Source organism: Schistocerca cancellata, chromosome 5 (genome assembly GCF_023864275.1).
Source record: "Schistocerca cancellata isolate TAMUIC-IGC-003103 chromosome 5, iqSchCanc2.1, whole genome shotgun sequence".
NCBI lineage: Eukaryota > Metazoa > Arthropoda > Insecta > Orthoptera > Acrididae > Schistocerca > Schistocerca cancellata.
Genome location: NC_064630.1, coordinates 288,428,697 through 288,443,112, shown reverse-complemented (window position 1 = coordinate 288,443,112; position 14,416 = coordinate 288,428,697).

The window sequence follows — 14,416 nt, the reverse complement described above, 5'->3', positions numbered from 1 at the left end:
ATAACATGATATTACTTATTGTGATCATAAATATTTAGTACCTAGACTCCAAGCTGCTAAATAACTTTAATTAGCTGCAAAAGAAAGATTGCATGCAAGTTATGCAACATTTGGAAAAATTTACAGCCTTTGCAGCTAGAGGCATTATGTATGTAAAAGGAAATTTAGTTATGGGCTAAGGTATGACTATATTTGGGGACTATATGCCTAACATTTTATTCTATTAAGGTGTTAAACTATATAAATGAATTACTTTTCAATCTATTATACTTTGCTACCTAGTGGCAAGACTAAATCAAAATCAATTAAATTTGAACTGAATAATGGTAAATTAAAAGGAATAGAACCATTGTTATCTGATTCTCAGAAAAAGAGAAGAAAACTGGTTTTAATTCACTCATTACACTTCATACTTCTGTTGTGGAAAAGATTATTGAATATCTAACACAAAGGGAAGAAGGCGCTAGATTAACAAAATCTGAAGGTTGCCTTTGACCATTACTTTTTGCTGCATTAGCATATGTGGGAACTATTGGTTCTTTACCCAATGGAGCTGTTGATATTGCAAAAGCAGTAACAGACAACAAAAAAAGGTGATAAAGTATTAGAAGAAGCAAAAAACATAATTTAGCTATGGAAAATAATGCTGGTGATACAATGAGAAAAATTCGCAAAAAATTAATTGATAAATAATCTAATGCATTAAGTAATATCGACACAGAAAAACAAGCTAGGCAATAACAAATTAAATATTTCAGATATGCTTTTGTGACTGATGCATTCCCAATAATTCAAAAAATCTGGAATGTGGAATCGGTAATTTAGATACATCTGATCATTGTGGTACTCATGTTACTATAAACATAAAGACATAACATTTGTTTCTGATTCATTTGGCTGTAGTATACCAAAACAACTAGTTAATCATTTGGGAAAAAATGATCTAAATGCAATATTGAAAGAATTCAAAATTTTGATGAAGTAATATATGGCTATTTGTGTCTATTTCCTTAAAAACTATTATTAAATAATGATAAGTTTAATGATATTTGAAATCAAATAAATTGACATTTCTGGAAATAAAATCAAAACTGATGAGGAATCATCATATGATATATACTCATGGTAATGCAAAATCTAAAAAGATTTAGAACCAAAACAGAAAATTTAATCAGCAAATTCCAGAAATTATTACAAACCATTTTTAAATTAAGTATGGGATAAATTGATTTTGAAGACAGATGATTACTAAACTAAAGAGACAGTAAAAGGTTATGATGCAGTTACCAGACTATACTTAGAAAAAGAATATGTTATAAAACCTGAATGTACAAGTATTCTAACACAATTCAGTATGTATGTGAATGAAACTGATGTATCAAATTACTTTCCAAAAAACGAAATTGAAAAAGCTTTACCAATTAAATAATATAAAAAATAAAATTTCTTACAAAAAATTAATGGAATTTACTTTTATGACTGGAAATGGAGTAACAGAACATCAACTTGAGTATGATGTAAAAATTGAGAAAGTTACTTTATGTTAATACAATATGGATGGGGAAGATAATTTAACAGCAAAGGTAAGGAGATTTAACCAAAAGTTACAAAATGTATACACTGATTAACTAGATAATCCACATGAAATTAGTAGGAGAAATAAAGTGCTGATATCTGTAAATCAAGGCATAAAACTACTCCTGTAGATGCAAATATATTTTTAAGTGCTGAATTATTATTAGAATCAAATAATGATGATAGAATGGAACAATAATAATATCACTTATTGAGTTCTTGCTCTATTTAAATGAACAATCACACTTCACACTCAGCTCTTTAGAGTGATGACATTTATTGTTTGATGTGTAAAAAATTTACTGATACACACAATCCTCACAGAGGAAGAACAAATAATGGAAGACAAAGATGAGGAGCAATCTGTACAGTACATAAAACTAGAAAAAGTAGCTTTGTTAAAAAAAGTTTCAGGCAAACTTAGTTCTAAGACTGCTTCAACTGTTGTTGATGGTATAAATATTCGTAATGAAATTATTAATGAATTACATGAACCTATGAAAAAAATTAAAAGAGGAAATGTTGTTGCATTTGTTATTAATGACTTATGGCAAGCTGATCTATCTGAAATGGACTCTGGTACTCTGAAAGGATTTTCTAAAATTAATAAATGAGGTAAATGTTTATTAGTGGTTATTGACATTTTTTTCAAAATTTGCTTGGGCTGTTCATAACAAAGTTAAAAAAGGCAAAACTGTAACAGAGGCTTTTAAAAAATTCACAGACAGAAAATGGCAAAGATTTCTACAATAAAGAGTTTCATGAGTTGATGAAATAATACAACATATACCATTATTCATCTTTAACAGAATTAAAATCATCTCTTGTTGAATGATTCAACAGAACACTTAAAGAAAAGATGTGGAATAAATTATCTCTTCAAGGTAATTATAAATGGGTTGATCTAGTCTCAAAACTAGTTGATGGATACAATAAGGCAAAACATGCAGGAATAAAGATGAAGCAAGTAGGAGTCAATGAAAGGAATTATAAAATAGGCTCCATTTTAGCTAACCAAAGAGCGAAATTTAAGAAAGGAGATAAAGTTAGAAATAGCAAATGAAAAGGATGATTCGAGAAAGGATATAGAAAGACCCTTCAATTGAGATTTTAACAATTGAAAATGTTATTCATTCCAAATCACTCACAAACCAATTGAAAGATGCTGATGGAAATTTTTATGAAAAAGAACTACAAAAAACAAAATACCCAGATGTATATCTGGTTGAAAAACTTTTGAGACAGAAGGGAGATAATGTGTATGTTAAATGATTAGGATTTGTTAATTCACACTATAGTTGGGTAAATAAAGAAAAAAATAATTTTATGAAACTGTTCACAGAAACAATTACGTTCCTCTCATGAAGTCTAAGACTGCTTTAATGAGACCTGCTGGGGTCAAAAAATTATATCAATTCAGCAGACGAAAAATCTTACCACTGAAAAAAGTAGAATTTTGTATACATTTTGATAGTTCTGAAATGAGGTAATAATGAATTTATTTTGTCATTTTTTGCTTATCACTTCTCAAGCAATATGAACAGTTCTCTCAAATTTTGAAAGTTATCATCTTTTATTTTAATACGAATATCTTTTAAATAAATATTTTGTGTTCAATTTACTCAATGTTTGTATTTGATATACACAAATTGCTTTATGTTTTTTCTTATCTTTATAAAAAGTTTTAAATTTAATTCTCTGTATCTTCTAATTGAAGGTAAAACTTCTTCAAAAACCCAGTCTTCAAAATATTCTGCAATGTTTGTTTGGTATTTCATAACTAGCGAATATAGACCATTAATAAATTTCGTTGAATTTTGTATCCATTTAGGTAGTCCTGAAATGGGACTACCAAAATCTTCATATGTATCACAATATTTCTGTTTAACATAATCTTGAATGATTGCCCTAGATCAAACGTATCCTAAGGCACCAGCAACTTGATTTGTATGAAACCACAGATCATTTTATCTTCAATAATCATAAACCCTGGCTTATTATTAAATCAAAGCTAGTGTTTCAGTAGATCTACAATCAGCTTTCTTTGTTAAGAAATAATTTGTACCAGCAAAGTATTCCTTATTAAATCTTCCAGAGGTGCAATTCTGCGCCACTGAAATTCCACAAAATTTCTTTCTCAACAAAAGTGTAAATTTTCAGCGAACAAAAAATTGACTGTGGAGTGTTGTATATAATATTATCAGCAATTAAAACATCTTTTTTTCATTAAACACTCTAACTAACTTCCTAAATTTAATTCAAGATTATAATTGCAAATTTCTTTTAATTTGCTTTATGTTTCCAGAGTTCTCACTTGAGAAACCTGAAACTCCACATTTAATTAAGCGCAATATATCGTTTCAAATTTACTGTGGTTAAAGAATTCACCCCATCAAAATCATATAGAAAAGTTAAAATATCATATTGATTAAATACTGGAATTGAGCACCAGCTAAAGTAGGCTTTGACTACACCATACATTTTGAAACCAACTGCCTAAATTTAACCCTAGCATTACCAACGTATTTCTTGTTACATGTAATACCAACGGGGGGGCCTCAAAGGCCCATAAAGAATACCACAATTTATTTTATCATAAATCAAGTTTATTTACTTCTGATACCTCTAATAACAATTCAAAATGCTTAGACATTGTTTTTGTATACTGGATAATAAAAGATGTTATTATAATAGGAATAAAATGAACAAATCACGAGATTCAGTTTATATATTTTTTGGAATAATGTTTCAAAATAGTGTTTTCTTATAAAAACGACTTTTTTAATTCGATACACTACATGAAGCAAACAAAATTTACTGTCTCATTCTGCAACGCATTTTTCACACAACACTGTCTTCCTGCAGTGTTTCCCACAGACGTGTTTGTGGCACTGAGAGCAGGTAACAGTTGACTTTCCCAGCTTGTTGTACTTGATCTTTTTAGATGCAGCTTCTTGGCAGCATAGGTGGCACCGTCCACGTGTTCCTGGTTCTGCTGTTGAGGATGATGGTTCTACAGAGCAGCTGAGCTTCCGTTGTGTGATGCTTTCCATTGCCATTATTACTGGCTTCTGAAGTCCATACAAATTTTGTGCCCATTTATCTACTTGAGATCTTATTAGTTCGAGACCTAAGTTAGTGATAAAAACTCTTCTGCGGTTTAGCAAATTCTTTTTCCAATTCGGAAAGTTGAGGAGGAAGAGTGAATATGCATTTATTGCTGCTATGTCAATGAGTGTGTAGAAGAGGGACAAAGGCCATCTTCTTGTTCCTCTCTTTGTGCTGTAGTGTCTTGCCATCTGGTCTATGGTGTCCACGCCTCCCTTTGTAGAATTATAAAAAAGATTTATGTTAGTCTTTTTTGAGTCTTCATTCAACACCCCTTCTGAGTGATAAGTTGAAAGCATCAACAGCAGTCGTTTTGGCTTCTCGCGGACTAGCGTTGATGCAAGAGTAACTGGTGGCCTCTGTGTCTGAGGGTCAGTATAAGCAAAGATGGAAGAGTGTAAACTGCGGCCAGTTGTAGTCTTCAGCTCTTCAGGTATGTGTCGTCTGTTAGACTGTAGGGTGCCAACAAGTGTGAGGTGAAAATCATTCCATAGAGTCTCAGCAAGCTCCACTGATGTATAGTACCGATCTGTGGTAACATTACGGCCTGATTTTTCAATAGGTTTTATTAGTCTCTTTACAATTTCCATCGGTCCATTTGAATGCTGTGTATTTCCTGACTTGCCTGTATAGATGTCCATGCTGATCACATATCTAGTCTCAGAATCAGACAGCATTCGAATTAGAATGCCGTATTTTCCAGGTTTTTCTTTTAGAAACACCTTGAATGGACAGCGACCACGGAACAAAGACAACATCTCATCCACTGTTGTATGTAGACCAGGAATGAAATACAATGGAAGTGAAGAATTGAAGCTTTCAAAAATTTCCCTCATTGGAGAAAACATGTCAGTCTGGCTACGAATTTCTCTTGTGTTCTTATCATCAAACCTCAATACTTTAGTCAATTCGAAAACTCGGGTCCGACTCATTGATCCATAGTACACTTGTCGGCCCTGAAGCAAAGACCACAAATCTTGGACAGGTATCTTATTGTCATGATTTGAACCCATGATTAGCCAGAGTCCTATATAACAAAATAACTCATCTTCATCTGTGTGCTGAATACCTAGTCGAGAAGCCTCTTCATTTGAGTGTAGTTTTATTAGATTCATAATTTGAGGTGTAAAAAAGAGCTCTATAGCCTCTTTCGGAGACGCAATTCTTCCTTGTTGTCCTAGCCCCATTCTTTCTCGCACTATATTTTGTACAGAACGCCGATATTGTCGAGATGGCTTCGTAATATACTCTCGTCCACTTTTTGCAATGAATTTATCACATTCCGTATCATTATCATCTGGTGGATTGGCTTCAACCTCATCTTCATTCTCAGACGATGAATCAGTTCTAATTTCTTCCACATCATCATCCACTTCACTTTCCTCTAAATCTGATTCGTTCAAAACTTCTTCTAGCACTCTTTCAATGGAACTATCACGTAAACGATGTCTACTCATGTTGCTGGTTCAACAGCAGCAGAAACACTGAAAATAACAATGGTCCGCTTCATAATAATATGTCTGAAGGCAACAATGCCAAAATTCGTTTCATGGTAAGAATTTGAAACGAGAGACTCAACCTCATAAATCTTTCCTTGCTATTACCAACGGGTGGGCTTCTAAGGCCCACAGAGAATTAAATCAAGTAAATGAATTTTAATTACATTTTTATTCCGAAATTCTGTAATGACTCAATAGTACATTCAATAACGAACAATTTCCTTTGCTTTCAAGTTCATATATCAAAGGGTGTGGATACAACATAGAAAAACTGAGTCAGTGGGCCTACGAGGCCTCCCCGTTGGTAATGCTAGGGTTAATGAATGCAAACCTGGTTCACTAATGGCAACAGCAAATTTTTCGTGTCCTGTTGAAAAGTTGTGTTTCTGTTTCCCTTTAGAAAATCATTTTTATTTTTCTCTTATTCTATTAAAATATATTTGTTATAAACGGTGATCGTAAGCAAACTGAAAACTGATGTAAGAGAAGCCATACAACCACATATTCAGATGATTCAACTTATATGTGAAAGTTTAAGTTTAGAATAATTAAAGAACATGTATTTAGGAAATGAAGTATATGGACATATAGTTGTTTATTATATTTTAAAATAAAATCTGTTTAGTGAATATTTATGCAAACAAAAAATTTCAGTAAGTTATAAAACATCAGAAAATTTTATTACAGAATTTCAAGACAAATTACATTTGGATTATATACTAAGAATTCGACAAATACCTCAAGATTTTACAAGAGAATTTCAAGGTAATTAAGATTTGGATAATTGTCTGCTGCTCGTGGTCTTGCGGTAGCATTCTCGCTTCCTGCACACGGGGTACTGGGTTCAAGTCCCGGCAGGGTTAGGGATTTTCTCTGCCTTGATATGATTGGGTGTTGTCTGTCTTTCATCATCATTTCATCCTCATTCACTCACAAGTCACCGTAGTGCCATTAAAGAACTTGTGGAGTGGCAGCTGAACAATCCCATGGGGGGCCCCCGGCCACCAATGCCATACGCTCTTCATTGGGATAATTTATCATTCTATCAAAAATTATCTCAGAAGTATACAACAGAATATCAAGATGGGATACCACATCATCAAATCTAAAATTATCTGAATAATTTAAAATAGAATTTCAAAAAAAATTTAATTGAGATCCTATATAACATACACAAGCATTTTCTGAAGAAAATACTCAAGAACTTCAAGGTAAATCAAACTGTGGAGATTTATGACATAGTCAAAAACTAAGTAATGATTTCATTAGAGAGTTTCTAGGAAAATTAAACTTGGAAGACATGTCATGTGCACAAGAAATGTCTTCATATTTTATGATAGAATTTCAAGATAAATTAGACTGCAATCATATCGAGTGGGAAAATGCTGTCTGAAGAATTTATAATGGTATTTTAACATAAAGTTAACTGGGCAATAGTTTTAACATATCAAAATCTATCTGAATCATTGTTACTAAAGATATTTAAACCTGATGAACTAATAAAAACCCTGAAGGACAAGAATGTCCTGTATGATTAAGTGATGAATATCACCAGTTTATCAAAACAAGCCGTAATCATATTTCTAATAAAGAGTGTATTGATGAATGGTTGAAAAACATGATAAATCTCCTACGTGTAGAAGTGTTATTACAAAATGTAAAGAAAGGTTTAATACAACTCATAGTGATATCACTAATTATTTTAAATCTATGTAATTGATTTATCTCTATTTGGAACTGATTGTAATAAATCATCTGCTTTAGTTTTTGAACTAATAGCAAAAATTAGAATTTTTTTTCCAAACCTAGCAAATTATATTCCATATAAATTGAGTCACAGCCAGCTGAAAGCAGCCTTCAGGCTGCGCCAGCCTTAGGACTGTGTCTAATTAAATCCACTACTGTAATACTGAGGTACAGTAGTTGAAACTGTTACAATACATATGGTTGCAGAATGGTGTGTAAATAAATATCATGTAAAAATTACCATTAAAGTCGCATTCCTTGTGATTGTGGAAAAATATAACTAAATATTATTACAAAGAACATTTACAGAGGATACCATATGAAGAACATTTGAAAATACTACTGTCATTCATAAACGTTGAAAAGTAGGAAAGTGATTCATCTACAAAGCAATGTAAAGGTTGTCACAAAATTAAAAATTTCATTTGCTTTTAGATAAATCATTCATATAAAGATGAAGATAATAATAAATATAAGGAATGTGCTTTAGAATATATAAAGAATAACAAAGTAAAATAATCATTTACTTATGGTTAAATAACTCTCTAATAAGAATGCAGAAGTGTTAAATTAGATTTTGGAAATCTAATTTTTTTCAAAAGCTAAATTTCCTATTTCCTATAAAAAGAAGGACAAAATCGAGCAATTCTCCAGTTTCTCTAATTAACAGTTATTGGAGAATCCAAATGGAGAACTCTGCAAAAACTGTAAGTGAAAGGATTTAAGGGGTTATAGTAAATTAGGGAAAACTGACCTAATGGCATTTATTGGGAGCCATCACACACCAAAAGTGGGTACCCTCCTCAAGACCAATCTTCAGAAAAATTTGTTATCATATCACTGATAATGTGCTGAAATTTTCGAAACTAAAGTGTATAAAACGTTGAAAACATATTTCCAATTCCTACGAATGTTTTTGCGAAACAGAAAAATGAAAAAAGCATTTGGAAGATATATTTCCGTTTTCTGCCAATATGTTTGCAAAAGATAAAACCTAATGAAGAAAACTTTTTCCCTCTTACACTCATTTATTTGAGAAAACAATAGACAGGATAACGGTTAGAGATTGTGTAGTTGATATTGCATTTGTATACAGATTGAAAACAATAAATTTAGAAAAAAACATAAACTCAGTTCAACCTAATCGTTTCTTTACAGCAGTAAAATCGAAAATTATAAAAATTATAAAAGTCAACCTAAGAATATGTCGTGGATTGAAGGTAAATTTAAGACTTCGTTGTGAGTATCAAATGCAGACTGAAATATTATGGAATATGGTTTCCAAACACAAAGCTTTACAATCACATATAAAAGAGAATTAATTTAAAAAGTTAAGATCAAAGAAACGATATAGTATATCAAGAATGGATGATTTTAAAGCACATAGAACTGCATTGTCAATAATAAGAATTATTGGTTTACAATTAGGAATTAACAGTTATATTCCATTGAGAGGATCACTTTATGATGTATTACCAGATCTAATAAAATAAAGATGCATGTATTAATGTGAAAAATGAAGAGAAAAATTTTTGCTGTGATCCATAAAATCGTCATTAAACCAGTAGATAAGAATTCATAAACAGTAACAAAATATAACAATATTGGCCTTGAACTTGATGAGAAACTAGAAAATAATGAATTTCTTTTAGTGATTGATCATTCTCCAAAAAGTTGAGAATATAATTAATTGGCCTATTATGTTTATTCATTTGATCTAAAATGTCAAGTGTATCCATTAAAAATTACGAAAAGTAAGGTAGAGAAACATGTAAATCTCCTTTACCTTAAAGAAGGATGAAACTCACACTTCTCACATAAAAAATTTATCCAGACTTGTTTCAAATCACATTCAGAAACATGTAAGAGTAAAGTTTATTTGTGATTTTTGTTTACCCTATTTCCCTAGCAAACGGAAAATAAGATAATCACACACCAATTTGTTTGACTAACACACCATTAGATGTATAAATGCAAGAGAAAGGGTCATATGTTAATTTTAAAAATTACTGTCATACACTATTAGTTTCATTTGTTATTTATTCTTATTTTGAAAATTTTTTATTGGTGTTGGGTACTGAGAACCAAATCCAGAGAAGTAATATAGAATGAAATATAAAACACATGAACCAAATGGATTCTGATAACATATTAAATATATAAATGGGCATTATAAACATCCTGTTGTTTATAGGGGTCCAAACTATCATAAAAAGTTATAGAATTTGTCAAAGAAGAGTTTGAACAAATTGGAAGAATTTATGCTAAAATTGAATTCAATGAGACCATTAACTCAGGACATAACAAATCTAAAGCGTGTACACTATGTAAATGTCATTACTCACAGAAACATAAAAATATTCAACATCATGTTAATTTGCCTGGAAAATATATAAATCCATTACGTAAGATATCCAACGTTTGTAGCAATTTATTTACGTAATTTGTTAGGATATGATTCTTATTTGTTTGTTTAACAACTTGGCTATGAGAAGGAATAGAGAGATTTAATAATCAGCAATGATGAGAGATATATTAGTTTTGGTAAAATGACAGTAATTTTGGAAATGAGATTTATTAATACATTTAAGTTTATGGCTCTTTCACCTGAAAAACTTTCATCAAATTTGAAGAGAGGGCAAATGAAGAAAAGTTACTCAATCTAGTGATCAGTAAACGTGTCTCACAATATGATGACACCGATTCTTGGAAGAAATTTGAAGAGAGACAGTTACCTGCGAAAGAAAAAGCTGCCAATAAACCTAATGACTGAGAAATAAGTGGTGAAGACTATAAACAAGGAAAAATCGTTTGGAAAAATTTAATATGAAAAATCTTGGTGAATACCATGATTTGTATCTTAAAACTGATGTTTTCTTATTGCCAGATGTCTTTGAAAATTTTAGATAAACTTGCATGCAACCTTGTGATTTAGATACTTCTTGGTATTTCAAAGTTCCTGGTTTGTCTTGGGATGCGATTTTTAAAGTAACCCAACAACCACTTGATTTCTTACATGATTATGATATGTCTCTGATGGTGGAAAAGAGAATAAGAGGAGGAATATCTCAATGATGCTACAGAAATGTAAAGGGAAACAACAACTATCTGAGTGATTATGATGTGACTAACATTTCAAATTGTTACTTTATTCACATGCAAACAAATTAATGGTTATGATATGAGTCAATATTTAGCATATGGAGAATTTGAACGGGATGAACCACTTTCCTTCTATTATCCAAAAATAAGTGAAATGTCTGATACTAATAAAATGGATATATTTGTGAAGTATATTTAGAATATCCACAATAATTACATGATTTACATTGATATTTACCACTTGTACATGAAAATAAAATTTGGCCTAACACTAAAGAAAGTATGTTGATTCCAACTCAGCTTGACAAGCATAATAATGCAGCTCATTACATAAACTGCAACAGTATCTGTCTCTTAGAATAAAACTCACAAAAATACAAAGTCTTAAAATTTAAGCTATTTAATTTGTTGAAGAAATATGCAGACTTGAATATGCAAATGTGAACTACAGCCAAAAATGATTTTCAAAAAGAGTTCTACAAACTCATGAACATTTTTTGTGTGGTAAGATGATGGAAAATATAAGAAAAAGAGTAGACATTAAATTAGGTTCAGTTGGAGAAAATGTGAGTAACTTATAGCAAAGCCAAACTTTAAAGGAAAAACGATTTTTACTGAAAATCTTGTGGGCATTCAGATGAACAAGACAAACAAATTTAAAAGGCCCATCTTTGTCAGAATGAGTGTACTTGATTTATCTAAAGAACTGATACACGATTTTTACTATAGAATAACGAAACCAAAATATTGTGAAAATACTGAGTTGTTTATCAAGATAAAGATAGTTATATCTACAATATACAGACTATAAAGGCACATTTGCATGCCGAGCGTGAGTTTCCACGGAAACGCGAAATATTAATTACATAAATAATCAGTGACAAATAAATAAAGCCTATGGCACACAACTGCAGCGCTGTGTCGCTGATAAAACAAAAGCACAATTACGTTACTCTTATGTTTGATTAGAAAAAAGGGAGAGCTCTGGTAGAAGGGGTGGGAGAAGCACGTATTTTATTCTATTGTCTGGCACACCGCCATATTTCATGTTATAGAAGAATACTGCGAGTTGCAACCAGACTAGGCACTCGATTCTGTAAAGAATTTATATTTATTAAAGTAAGTAGGATTATGAACTTTGGTTTATTCATTGAATATATCTGATTTAACTAACTGTGTAACTTTTTTATGTTTAGTAGACAATCACCTCTGTACGACGTTTTGGCATGGCTGGCAAATTATTGTAATATTGAGATTTAGATTATGAGTCCGCACCTACCGCAGCAGTCTTTGGAAACGATTTAATTACGAAGTCCGATTATTTCAGTTTTATTTCACGGTCAACTACGAGTAACATTGCCTTTACGAAAAAGCCATTGTCAAGCGTCTGATACCGAATAATTAAACGTCCACGTTCCAGATAAGCAAATATCAATTACAATTACAATCACCATCATACAGATAGAATAATTAATATTTAAACAATATTTTTATTTTATTTATTTTATATTGGCGACTGCGTGTCGGACTTGTTATTTTGTCATTTGTTACATTGTTCTCTTTGTTTCATGTGAAAAATCAACTTTCTGGACCTGGACGTGAATGTATGAGAGATAACAAAAAATCTGAAGATATTTTCCAATTCTAAAATTTTGCGGGAAGACGCTATGAAACTTCCAGCAAAATAAGGCAAGACGCAGCATCTTTGCATTAGCAGGCTTGACCAGACGTATAATTCAGTGTATTAGCTTTTCAGAAGATTCTGTAGTGTTTCTTTCGTGCATAACAGTTTTCAGTGATAAATTTCATTCTCAGTACTTTTCCTTAAACAATAACGTATGCAACAATACCAATACACGAGTGTACAATATGGCCGACTTCTGTACGATACGTAGTAACATGGACAGCAGCCATTACCAATAATCTCAAATTCAGTTTATATTTTTAAATTAACAGACAGCCATTGTTGCTACGAGCGATTCATGCTCAACTGCATTTTATTTTAAAATCAGGGTCAAATATTTTCTTGAAACATATGTCACGTGTGGCATGGTAATAACTAGAAATCAATACGCAAAAATGGAACAGCAAAGACGTACTATTCAGACGCAATCCGACTCGGACGAGAGACAAATGTTAGAAAATGACTTTACGACAGCAACCGGTAGTGACGATTTATCAAACATTGACGCAAGTGTTGACGGAAATTTTGGCAATAGGCCGTCCACTACAAAAATTTCAAAGTTTCAGTCAGAGCCCATGTTGATGCATGACGTCACGTCTAATGACGCGACGGGGGCACAGACCTTGCAAACAGTAAACATTGCCGACATGTTACAAATGCTAATGAAACAAAACGCAGAAAATATGGCATACATAAGGAAACAGAACGCCGAAAACATGGCAACCTTACAGACACAAAATGACGCAATTAAATCTGACCTCATAGCACTCAAGACAGCTAATGACACTTTATGTAAACGTGTGGAACTTATAGACGCCACACTGACCAAACAGATGACTGAACTCAGTACTAAATTTTCCCAGCTTAATACGAGACAAGAAAAGACTACAACTGACGTAGCACTTTTACAGACACAAGTAAAAAACCTTAATGTCACGTGTGAAGTTCTTACTGAACAAATTCAAACATATCCTTCAGTACATGACAACCTTGAAAAACGAATTACTGACGTACAGAATAAATTTGACAATGTTGAACAACACCTGACTGACATCTTACAATCTGATGCCACACCTCATTTTCAAAATATTAATAAAGAATTTCATGATTGGGTAGTGAACAAAGACAAACTTTTTGATAGATGCTTACGTGAAAATTTACCAACAATTGTGCACGACTCCGTAGCGCAATACATTACTAATAACAAACAGCTGATCAGTGACGCAGTACAATCCGTCACTGCACCCATGAGACAATTCACCGATCGACCACAGTCTGAATGTAACGAAAATATCAGTCAAAATGCACAGTTCAGGAACCAATATAGATTCGAGTATGACACACACATACCACACACGACAAACACACAAGAACAAAACACACCACGACTACAACACATACCACGATGTGCAAACACAAACACAAGCTATTATCATGGTAAACCACAGCAACATTATCGTAATTACTCGCCAGCTGAACATACCAGTAATTACAGTGGAATAAATCCATATCACAATGCGAAGGAAGAAGAAAGCTTAATGAAACACAGGCAATTTCAGATTTTTATCCCAGAAAAACAAACCATTCATCCGGTGATTTTTCTTAAATCTTTTAGTAACGCATTTCCACGCACTTGGAGTGACCGGAAAAAGATTTCATATATTGTCGGATACATCCAAGGCGATGCAGCTGTCTGGGCATA